This window comes from Excalfactoria chinensis, chromosome 1 (assembly GCF_039878825.1).
Source record: "Excalfactoria chinensis isolate bCotChi1 chromosome 1, bCotChi1.hap2, whole genome shotgun sequence".
NCBI lineage: Eukaryota > Metazoa > Chordata > Aves > Galliformes > Phasianidae > Excalfactoria > Excalfactoria chinensis.
In genome coordinates this window covers 158,585,442-158,598,258 of record NC_092825.1, presented here as the reverse complement: position 1 = coordinate 158,598,258, position 12,817 = coordinate 158,585,442, and positions in this window count along the sequence as shown.

Below are 12,817 nucleotides of genomic sequence, written 5' to 3'. Positions count from 1 at the left end.
GAGGTGTCCAAGTCAGCACCCACAACTCAAGATGCAAGAGCAGCAAGGATTTGTGGAGGGGGATGATGATGTTTCCTCTTTCGTTCTGTGTTCCTTTTGTAATAACTCCTGATGTTGGCTTTATCCTTTTGACAAAGCAGTGAGCAAATGTTAACTCCTTCCTGAGATAAAAGTAAGCTAGAGACATTAGGATCAGTGTGTCTGCATAGCAGGTCTTGTTTTTCCTCTTGTGTTTCACCTTGCATATTTTGACAGTGAATTCCTAGGCCTTGCTGCTCTGCTCTCATACAAGCATCACCTCTCTTTCATGACCCAGTCACTCTGTATAATAAATAAAATCACTGAATCATTAAAGACAGAAAAGACCGGTCAGATCAGCTTGTTCAGTCATCAGCCCATCCCACCATGCCCGTTGACCACATCCCTCATGCCACATCCATGCGGTTCTTGAACACTTCCAGGGATGGTGACTCCACCACCTTCCTGGGCAGCCTGTTACAGTGCCTCACCACTCTTTCTGAGAAGAACTTTTTCCTAATATCCAACATGAACCTCCCTGGTACAACTTATGCAATTCATTGCTAATAATTTCAGTTATTCTGTTAGTACAGAACATAATTTTTAATTACCCATCAACACTGCTACCTTGGTACCAACCTTTCTACTAGGCCGTTTATGAAGGATAACAACCCATGTAAGTGCCCCTCAGGCAGCCTTTCTCCCCTGTGTAAGTTAGCAACTTCTTACTTGCCCTCTTTTCCTATATCTTGCAGTCTAATATTACTCTGGATCTCCCATCTTATTTCACAACAGCTAATCTTGAGAGTTTTTGATGAAACTTCCTGCAAAATCCTATCCTCTATTATCCAGACAAGCTTTACCCACAGCCTTCTTGTGGACAGGAATGCCTAATTTTTAGCTAAGCTTGTAGACAAAGTCTTGAAAGAAACTGCATGTTTCAAGCAAACGTTTTCAGCTTTTTTTACTTTGTACAGTCCCTGGGGATATCATAACAATAAACCAGTAAAGAAAAAATTTCTCTCTGGCATGAAAGTATGACTTTCATCTTTACATGTGCCAAGTTTTGTGAACTGGTTTATTCTCTCAGTTATGTCAGCAAGCTACGTAGATGTCTAATTACCTGATTTGTGGGTAATCAGGTATTCAAATGACCTGAACTGTGCAACTATTTATGCTGGCAGATTACAAATGGAAAACTAAGACCAGGCCATAAAAACTTGATCCTTTGTGTCCACAGTCATAATAAAGAAGTTATGGTCAGTGATTGATTATAGGAATATTAAAATGTAGGGGGGAAAAAAGAGAGAAGAAAAATAGAAGAAGAAAAAAGAAAAAAAAAAAAGAAAAAAAAAAAAGGTTTAATTTGTATTGTACTCTCGTGTTTAGGGAAAAAAAAAAAAGATTGCCATTATCTTGACATGTTTATCACTTAGAGGCTGAGCCAGTTGTTATTGTATGAGTTCATTCTGTCCTGTGGCTGACAAATACTATCATGTACTATAAAAATCGTTATGGCTCACTCTTGCAGCTGTAATAAACTAGGAAAACAAATACAGTAACCATTTACATATGAGACTTCATTCCTAGCACGCATCCATGAAGTTCGTAGCTTAAAATTTAGTAGTACGAGAGCTGCTCCGAAATTACTACCTCCTGTTTATTTCTGTGGAAACCAAGACAGATACAAAGATCACAATAACACTATTTGATGGAGGAAATTCTCAGCTATAAAGCACTATTTTTCAACGTGGCCACTTCCACTAGCTGTGTACTTTCACCAATGATGAAGAAGAGCCTGCATGCCATGCTCATAAAAATCTGCACCAGCAGAGCTGAGAACTGTTTCACAGCTTTTATAACAGCCTTGTTACTAGGAAAATGCTGCCCACACAGTCCATCTTTTATCATCCCAAACAGATGGAAGGCACCAAATCCAGACCATATGGTGGAGAATGGCAATGTGCTCCATGGTCTTCAGACTGGCATGGGGTCTGGTGTTATCACGCTACAAGAGAAAAGTTGCCTTCTTCTTTTTGAGCCTTTAGCTCAGTCGGCACTGTGGTGTAGCAGTCAGAGTTGATGGTTTGTCCAAGTTCCAGAAAATCCAAAAGGATCAACACTTTTCTATCCCAAAAGACAGTGCACACCATTTTACCTGCTGTGGGCTGTTTTTTGAAATCTTTCTTCATTTGGGAATTCATATGCCACCACTACACAGACTGCCATTTTGTCTCCAACTCATAGTGGTGACATCATGTCTCATCACCAGTAATGATGCGATCCAGGAAACTGTCTCCTTCAGCCTCATATTGGTTCAATAGGTCCTGACAAACTTTCATTCTGTGTTCTTTCTGTTTCCATATGAGCATTCATGGGACCCATTTGGTGCAAACTTTGTAATATTCCAACACTGACACCACTGTTCTCAATATAAATTCAGTTCCACACACAGCACCTTTGTTGTAATCATCTGTCAATTCACATGGTACATAGCACCAGCATCGGCCTCCAATGTTGGGGACCAACATAATAAAATAGAATGCATTACTTTCAGAGCAGCTCTTATAACTGGTGTGGTCAGAGACTTACCAACCACAGCTCACATGTTTCTAGGAGTAATGGGGGTTTTCTTGTATCCCTCAGTCATAGCACTCCATCAGGACCAGATGTATACCATTTTGGTGTCAGTTTCCCTTCTGAACCTGCTGCCACTGTCCTGCCCTGCTAAAACAGTTGAGTTATCCAAGTGACATAGATGGCTTTTGCTTTCATTTATGAACAGACAGGTGTGCTCTGAGAAGTAAAAGTGATTTCAGGATGACAGAATTTCCAAAATCTAGATTCATGCCAAGCAAACAGAGCAGATAAATGCACAGCATTACAGGTAATAACATACTCCAGGGTGCATCTCAGCACTTCATGCTTCAGTCTTTGTGGTTTCACATCCCATCAAGGTTATGGATGAGAGCTGCTTTAGCTGGATGACCAAACTTAGTAGCTTGTAGGATCAGACAAGAGTCAGCATCCTTGGAAGAGCCAACCTCATCTATGATACGGTGGGAAAAACATGAAAAACATCAGATCATGGGTACGTCCTCCATGGTCTGACACCCTACAGATGATTCACCAGAGCTTATGTCATTTTGACACTCTGAAAGAGATCTGGCTGATGTTAGTCCACATGCCTGGCATCATTATAGAAACAAAAATTATTATCAACCAGTACCTGTGATAAAAAGGCAGCCTGACAGCTCTGTATTACAGCTGTCTGATCACCTGAAATGTTTTCCGCATGCACACACTGCTGTGGTGTAAAATGGGCTATAAGCAAAAGCAAGAATAATGGTTCAAGGTGAACTTCCACCAACACTTCTATTCATTTTGGATTTGTTAAGAAGAGACAGTGGTCACTTTTTTCCCCTGAATGTTCTCTGTCTAACTTCTGGGGTGCTCCTAGAGGTGATGCTGAGCATCAGGGTCAAAAACCAGCAGTGGAAAACAGCTGAGGGCTGTCTTTCAAGCAGGTAGTGCAGGTAAAGCCAACAGAGAAAAGAGCATGCAGAGTTTATGTTTGCTTCCCTTCAATTTTATATGTATGTTGATAATCTAGTGTTTCAAAACCCTTTCATTTCAACTGCTTGCAAACTACACCATTGAAAAAGCAAAGGCGCAGTTTTACTGACTGCCTATTAAACACCACCAGTCCAAGACTCTTGGCAAGAAGAACCATGGGTGGCAAGCTCAAGTAAGGCAGGCTGAGTAAATGCATTGAAACGGAGTGCTGAAGGCTCCTCTGAAAAGCAGATGAAAATCCCACCTCAGGATGAATAGAGACATTTACAGCCCAGTGCCAGAAAAACTAGCAGGGATCCAGTAACCATTTGTTCAGAACAGCATTTGACCAGAACAAAACAAAAAGTTCTTTTAAGAGCCTTTCCCTTAACCACAAGAAATACTTCAGAACTGATTGGCAAGTTTCTGTATTGATTGGCTTCAGAGTCTGATTAGATAAGACAAAGCCAACTAATGAAAGCCACTAGAAAAATCTACTGGAGTATCAACTGTTGAGATGAACTTCCCAAATCCTCAAGCCAGTCTGTTTAATAGATCTTTTATCTAAACATATCCTAATATTACTGATACTACTGTGTACAAACAAAACATGGGATAATAACAAAAGGGCTTCATGAAAAAGGTGACAACTGTCCAAGACAAAAAAAGAGCAGATAACCTGGGTTTCCAGTTTAGATGAAAATAGTGAAGGATAAACATCAACACGTCATTCTTTACCTGTAATTCAAAATCTTCCGTCATCTCCAATACATATAAAAGAAGCACTAGGACATTTTTATTAGATGTCTCAAGCCACATCACACTAACGTTACCCACCACTCCCCCTCTTCAGACTAGCACCTTGATATCGAACACTACCTAGGGAAAATGTTTATCTTAAGCTGTGTGTTTTGCTTTATCGCCCTTCTTTTTTTACTGTGCCTTGTTGTTTTTCAGTTATTATATTGAATCTGCCTGAAGTCCTTCCTCCATTTTCACACGGCTCTTTTGGAAGTGAAAATCTTGCTGACTCGGTAGGGGTTTTGGCTGATTAAAACCTGAGTGAGGGAGGCGGAGAAAAGCCCAGCATATGCGCTTCAGCTTTTTCCTTTCCACTCCTGATTTCATTCCAAATCTTTGTATTTTCCACAGGGTGGAAATACCTGTTGTTGGGAGTGATTTGGGGGTACACAGGACATGAGGAGAACATTCAGTGATACACAGTCTGTTGGGAACTACAAGATGCACAGCACTCATTTAAGAACAGATGTCCAGAAAAGAATCCAGCCTAGTCCTGAACTCGTGCATCAACTTGAAATAATTAATAAGTCTAAAGAGGAAAAAAAGAAGTCTGAGCAAACTGTGTGCTCTAAATTTCCTCCAAGGAGTTCACCTGGGAAAGGCAGGAGGCATTCCTCACCCTGCTCAGGCTCACACTGACAGGAGGTTAAGCCTCAGGGATGTTCCAGCGCGCTGAACTAGGCAAGGGGTTTTCAGAGCTGTTATCTGTTTTAAAATAAACATTCCAGTGTGTATTGTTATCATATTTTGCCTTGCTCAAGTCATTTAGAAGAAAAAAACTAAAGGCTTCTGAATATCAGTTTCAGGTGGTATTTGCACAGCGTCTGGCTCACATGCACAGAAAAAAAAAAAAAATGCAGATTATCTGTTAACTTTTCTGTTCAGTTTATCTAAGGAGGATTTTATTAGAGGAAGGCAATTGCTCTTTGAGATTTATTTTAAAAGGGGGATTATTAGACATACATGGCAAGGTAGGCAGAAGCCCCACCTAGCGCTCTTCCTTTTAGGGCTGTCAGCACAGCAGTGAAAGGTCTCCCATGATATCGTACATCTAGAAACTGTAAGAAAAATGGATGCTTTAAAAATGTTGTTTTCTCTATGCCTCACAATCTGCTCACAGGCCTGCTGACTCCTGATCTGGAATGCTGATGGTCCCTGCAGAGCTCGCGTGACACGGTTGTGTTTTGGTTTTGGTTTTTATTGGGGTTAAGTCGCATGTAGATTCCTTAGATAAGGCAGCAGCAGCAAAGCTGCTGTGTTTCTTCTACCTCCAAGCAGGCAAACAACCAAAGAGCTGTGTGAGAGTTCCCCACTCTTGGCCACTGCCAAGATGCAGGTAGCAGAGCAGGAAGGCTGAGCTTTGTTTCCATTTGGATCCTCACAGGGCTATAAGATACATTCAAAGCTGATGTTATCTTAACAGTCCTGTAATAAAAGTTCAGCCTTCCATGCCAGTGCAAAGGTTATCAACTTGTTTCTGAAACGCTGATTCACTGTAAATCTACGAGAGAGCTGGGATGACTCAAATGGTCCCTTCACAGGTGACAAGGGGACAATCTCCAGGATACCATAGAGCTGGCAGAGGGCCTGAACTCTAACTTCACATCCTCTCCAAAGCAAAAAAGATACTGATTTCTGTGTACTACTTCTCAAAGTTTACCACGTTAAAAGGAGGAAAACTATTGGAAATCTCAGGGGTTTGTATCTCCGTTGGGTATCTCTGACTTGGAAGTCAAAGCTGCTTTGTGGGGTCTTGTATAGACAAGTCACTAATATGGAGTTTATCCTGGATTTTGTCTTCTCCTGCCAAGAGGACAGGCAAGTTTTCAAGGGCAGAGTGCCCAGGTACGGGTATAGAAAAAGGGCATCCACGTGTTAGGAAGAGCTCAGGAATCAGCACGTGGACTCACCTACTCACTCCGATGCTTTTACACGAGTTGGGCAACTATGAAAACCTACAATTGATTGTGGGCCTTGAGTCGTATAGAAAAATCTGGCCCTTAATGCTGTGTAATTGTTGAGTGTTTTATAATTACCCACAGGTTTAAACTGTGGGTAACAGACTAATGTTAAGGATTTCCTTGGCTGCTGAACTTTGAAAGCTGCTGTATTTTTTTTTTTCCAGCGACTTATTTACATCAAAACTGCCAGATTCAGTTGTCTGCGTGTATGATTTACTAATGAGAACAGAACCTCCAAGCCAAAAAACAAAGAAACAAACAAAGGCATGATGTGCATTTTCTAAAATCCAAAGCAATGGGTAAAGTACTGAAGGACATTGCACCTCCAATACGGATGAGTCAGTTCTAACACAGTGCATTAGCAGAGGAGGGGCTTAATACATTGAAACTCAGTCACACTCTACAGAAATGAAAAACACCCCATATTCTGTGCCCAGGAGTGCTTTGTGTCCTGAATTGGACAGAACAAATGAAGACAAAAATCTGCCTGCTATCTTTTCTCAGAAGAAACTGAGCTGAGTTGAAATTGGCTCAGAAGATAGGAGCTAGTAGTAGGAGAATGGGAATTACATCAGGTCATATTTAAACCATGTATCCCGAGATGAATTTATTCACAGCCAACAAAAACAAGAGTCTAACATTTTGTTCTCATATACGCTGTCTGCTCTAAGGGTGTCTAAAAATCCGTCTGTTGAAGAAGCAAAGCACCACTGGACTTTGTTTTCCTTCTAGATCTGCATTCCTGCCTTGCAGTAATTATATTCATTGACACTAAATTCATGAGTTACTTAATTTGGGCACACTGGAAAAACAGAATACATTCGCTACCAAGCGTGCCCTTTCCATGTGGAAAATCATTAAAACCTCAGAGACGTTTCAGCTCTGATGGGAGGTGTCTTTCACTAAGTTGAATCAAACCATGCATATGAGGAAATGTTGACAGAATGTTGCTGAGTTGTAAATTATCTACAAATGTGAAATTGTTCTGTGTTAACTGTGGTGTTGCTTAAAATAATATTTACTGATGATTTATCTCCCGAAGCCACATAGGTAATGATTCTGTTTCCCTCATTTCTGCTTCCACTTTGTACATTAAATATGTTCCCTGAGAAGTTATGTTGTAATGGATTCTGGCTTTTCTCATAATTACCTTGTTTTATACCTCTGCTCATTGACACACTTTGGTTCTCACTGGTAATAATTAAATTCACATATGATTATGTGTTTCTTTGGCATCTAATCTACAGCTCACATATACATGAAATATACATGCAGTGAAGAGTGCATATTCAGATCTGTATACATCCCATTTGCTGCATTCAAACATAATAATTAATCTGGAGTCCCACTGTATTAGGAGCTATCTGGAAGCACCCAGTGATCAATGGAAAATACAACACAACAGCTACACTCTTACATCAAGACTGTTAGAGGCACGGAGTATTTCCAGTACTCTGACTAAGTTAACTGGCTCTCTGATAAATCCTTGCTTCATTTTTACTGAGTTCCTACTGAGATAAGTTCTGGTTTCTCTGAGATGAAGTTCATGCTGTGAGGCATGCATGCCCAACCAGAGCCACACATCCCACCTCTGCGGGGATGGTCTCCCAGTCAGCACCTGAAGATTCACTCCTCCTTTCTGCATTAATTTCTGCATTTTATTAACAGTGATCAGGAACAGTACACCAGACACAGGCTGGAGGATGGTGTATAGCTTCAATGGCTGGCCTTGTTTTGCTATGAAATGTACGTTAAACCCTTTGCACTGCCAGGCAGCAGGAGGAGAAAAGCCAGTCTCATAGTTCAGGCTGTTGAGTGCTGCTTTAAAGAACTGAATCTACCCTTGCTGCTGCAGCAGATTTTCCATGCAACGTCAACTTAATGAAACCAAACTTGTCACTCCAGTTAATTAATCACTTGTGCCTTTTTCTTTTCCTGCATGCTCAGCTTAGTAATCAGAGGTCCAAAATGTTAAGCACACACAAATGCAAATGAAGCCAGCTTAAACATGCCTGAATATATCTGTGCTGCGTAATGCTACTTACACTCTACCTATAATCGGCGGAGGAAAAGGAACAGTTCAGTGTCTGTCTCACCACGTCTGTCTCACAATTCCTTGGCATGCACGAGACACCTACAGACAGGAGTGGCAAAGCAGAATTTCAAGACAGGGAGCTCAAGTGCAGACAGCCCCACTGATGGATATCTCAGCCAGGGAGCTAAACCCTTCCCGAGGAGTTTCAAGGGTGGCTTGGTCAATTAGTAGATGGACTTGAACTTAAATTTGTCATGGGCTAGCACTCTTTATGTAAAATAAAGGGTATCAGGAAGACATTAATTTCTCCAATGTGAAGATAACTCTTTTTGAGGGGAGGAATGCTCCCTACAGAAAAGCATAGGAAAAAGCCTGTCTTAAGCAACAACGTATAGTGCAGAAGACACAAGGTCACACTTCACCTAGCAAGGAGGAAAGTACTGGCACAAGAGTTCCTCAAGGAAAGTGGTTGAAAGGAAAAGTCCGTCTTCTAAACCAAATAGGATCAGCAACCACAGTGAGCCACATTCTGGCATTTCTTTATAGGAGTAATTGATTTTGCAAGAGCTACAAAGACCTATTAATGTGCTTTTAATACGCTGTGACCTCCATCTCTTTGAGCCTGCCAGCTGAATGCTTCTCTCTCTCTGGCAAAACTGCAGAAAGTGTAGAAATTGATAGATGTAGAAGTTATACCCTATTCTGTACAGAAAATTTGGTCTCCTAGATGACCCTCGCGTTTGGACCAAACACTAGCTACACAAAATTGAAAATCCCCTTCCTAAAGACTGAAGTCAAGTTCCTTTTGTTTTGTTAACTCTGTTCTTCCCCTGATTCGCTCAGTCATCAGAAAATTAACTCCAAATTGTGAGAAGGGGCATTTTTGGCCTGCTACAGAGGAGGGGCTACTATGCATAAAGGCCCCAGCATTTAATCAATGTGGCAACAGTTGTCTACCAGCTGTAATAGCTCATGCCAGCATGGAAAAAAGTAGTCAGATTCCCAAGTGATTCAGGCCTTTAGAGTGGTTTACCCTGAAGCTCCAGGGCCTCCACAGCCCTCAGATCTTTGCCAGTGCCTAATCAAGGCCTTTATCTTAATCAAGAAAGCCACCAATGGATTAAAACCAAACAACATCTCCATGACATGCTGAGGCAAGTCTGATCTTCTTGGGCATACAACAGCAATGCTGAAACTTTTCTGCCATAACCAGGACCAGGAAGCAATACCTAAAAGCTCGTTTTTTTAAAAGAATATTAACATAGATATGAAAAATGCAATTTTAGAAACCCAAAAAGAGTGGTTCACTGAAACATCAGTGAGGGCTGGAGCTCCTTGTGAAGCCAGTGGGACCAGGTCTCTCAAAGCAATGCCACTTTATCATCGTTGAAATACAACGAGGACATTCATTAAAGGAAAACAAAATGAAAAGTTATCCTTTTTCTAGTGAGTCAGATGATCAATAAAATCAAACTATAGCAAAAGCCCAATTGCCCAGCACAATTCTGTTACAGACAAAGCATTGCTATTAGCAACCAGGAAGACGCAAAAAGTGATAGTCCCAGTATCTACTTATGTTTCCAGGAGAACATCCAAAGGGTGTAGCTCTCTGGCAGCACCTTGGTGGAGCAGCCAGGATCTGAGAACCATCAGCTGCACCATTTGGCCCTAAGACTTTAAGGTATAGCACAAATTAGCAGAGTGTAATTGCTTATATGATTTGATGACAGTCTGAAATGAATTCTTGCTGACTCTGAAGTGGAGTGAGGATGACATGCTCCCTTAACTCCTGGAAATTAATTTCCATGGCAAGGTTGGCCAAATACGAAACTTAATCTTTTTCTTGCAGTTCCTTGAGATTTTGAAACCTTTATTCAAAGACAAGACAAAACAAAACAAAAAGCAACACTCCAAACCTTTTTCCTTGATTTCCCTCAGAAAAACGGCTTCTCAGCCTCTATCAATCCCTTGCAAACACAATATCTGCATTGGGAAGGTAAGATTAGGCCTTTAATAAGCACTTCATCCCAGGGATTCATTTTTGGTAATGGAATCTTTTTTGGTTATTTTTTATTTCCTTCCCTTTGTTATTACTGTACTTTTATCCTTTTTTTGTCCTGGTGTGTTTTTCCAGACCCTGGGTCCCATATTTAGTTTCCTTCACTTCTCCAATGCTCACCCAAGCCATCCTGGTTACCTGCCATGAGTATCAGTTTCATTCCCTACATCTTGCAGGGCAGGAAGAGAGGAAAACTGCTTCCAGTCCAAACAGCAGTGCCAGTCTGGAGATCATTTGGCAGGTTGTGTAGCCCTAGAATGAATCACTGCTTGCCGTGCTCAAATCTTCCTCCATTTCTCACTTTCTCTGTTCGAGGGAACAAGGAAGAGGTGGTGCCAGTGGCTGCTACATTTAGAAACGCACAGAGTAGAAGCAAGCAGTCGAGATTAAAATTAACTTGAATGCTATTCTAAAGTCATACGAATGCTATGGCACAATGCTTGCCAATTTTTAATTTTTTAGCCAAAACTGAAAGCTTTTAAGTGAATCAAATCACCTAGCCCATGTAGCAGCTGTGGCCCACTTCCCACAGGGTGCCTCTGGTTTTCTCCTGTACTCCTAAATGACTAATGGTGATTGCTTAACTTTTTTTTTTCTGTAGCCCATGTTTGCTTTAACTGGTTCATTCTTCATCTCCAGCCACAAGTTGGTAGCTTGATCTGAATCCTTTCCGAATCTTGCTCAGTACCCTTCTCTTTCAGCTTTAAATTGCTTGTGTGTATGCTGGTTTCCTGCTCTTAGTCCGGCTATAGTCCCTTACTTGAACACCTTAAGTACACAAACACATTAAATGTATAGCAATCACACAGTGCCCTCTCCTCCTTTGCAAGATCTCCCCTTCCCCTGTTAGGGATGGAAGCTCAGGAGCACAGCAGTGAAATGCTTGCAGGTGCTGCTGTGGAGTAGCAGAGCTTTGTGTTGGGGTCAACCAGCATGTCAGTGGTACCTCCATGCTCCAGTGGGCTTTGCACTTCCCAACGTCAGCTCAGTCCTGCACCCACCAAATCCCATAGGATGAGGGAAAAATCTCAAAGGAAACAAATATGTTTCACGTCTCATCTTTCAAGGATCAGTGCTTAAACTCACAAATCCATCCTCTTTGACATTATAATCTCTGGTTGTAAAGTGGATTTAGTGGTTTAACATTAAAATTTCAGGCATAGTTAAGGCAGGGATTGCAAAAGAGTTAATAAGCAAAATAGTTTAACAAACTTTGGCAGAGAAGATTGAAAAGCTCAGATGGTCTCCCAGTGAAAATAGTTTAGCCCTGGCTTTGCCAGCCTTTCCATTAAAAACTCTCTTTACTTTTTTTGCTTTGTTTTTTAATTTGATCAGTTTTACTACTCCTGAAACTTGGAGACTTTAGCACATGGGAGAAAGCCAGTCAAATTTCAGGTAATGGTTTTGCAAGCATTTACACTTCTGCCGGCACGTCTCAGGCCTGACGTGTGATACCTCTGCTGTTTAGCTCTTGGACCTCTGCTGAGCAGTCCCTGGCAGCCATGACAAGTGGCATGGGCCTCAGTGGTGGACTGGGAAGTAGCAGAAGGTCTCCACATTCATTTTTCTGGTGACCCCACACACCACAAATGAACTTTTGTCTCCAGAGGAGGCTGCACTCAGGGCACAGCCACATGATGCTCTGCAGGGATTCCTGTGCTCAGCAAGGAACCCTTCTTTTGGTGACGCTGAAATGTTGGCAGAAAAAATCTCCCTGGTATTAGATCAGTCCTGTCAACAAATCCCTTCTCTCTCCAAAAATACATGAGGAGCAGTCAAGGGACCTGACCTAGGCTTGGAAGCACATCCCCCTCGACGGCCCTGTGCATAAGCATCTGTGCTTGCTGAGACGGAGGGGTGGGGGTTTGAGCATGGAACAACTCTGGCTAACTAAGCCAAAAAAACAAAAATGTCTCAGGCCTCCACAAATGCTAAAAACAGCAACTCCTCCACCTTTCGAAAGCAGAGTCAGCACTCCCTCCTACACTGGCTCAACTCCCTTGACTCAGCTCTGCTTCCAGGCCAGCGCCCGGAGACGTCAAGCTGTTTCAAAGAAAGCGACACAAGATTCTTATTTTATCTCTTGTCACTCTTTGATTCAGTACTGTTGTTAAATATAATCAACGGGTCTCTTTGATAAAAAAAAAAAAAGTAAGTCACCCCTCACTGTCCATCTGTGTACAATGTCTCTCGGCTGCTCCACTCTGCAGCAACTGCTGGAAAGGTCACGCTTGTTGTTCCGCACCATTATAATGCACAGTGGGACTACATTAAAGGAAACCACAATAAAAGACGCAGTCTTCTCCCACCAAAACCACTTCAAAGTAATCAGGCTCTTCACATATAGCCAACAGTGCTTAGGTACATGAAGAATGCTAGTGTATGACT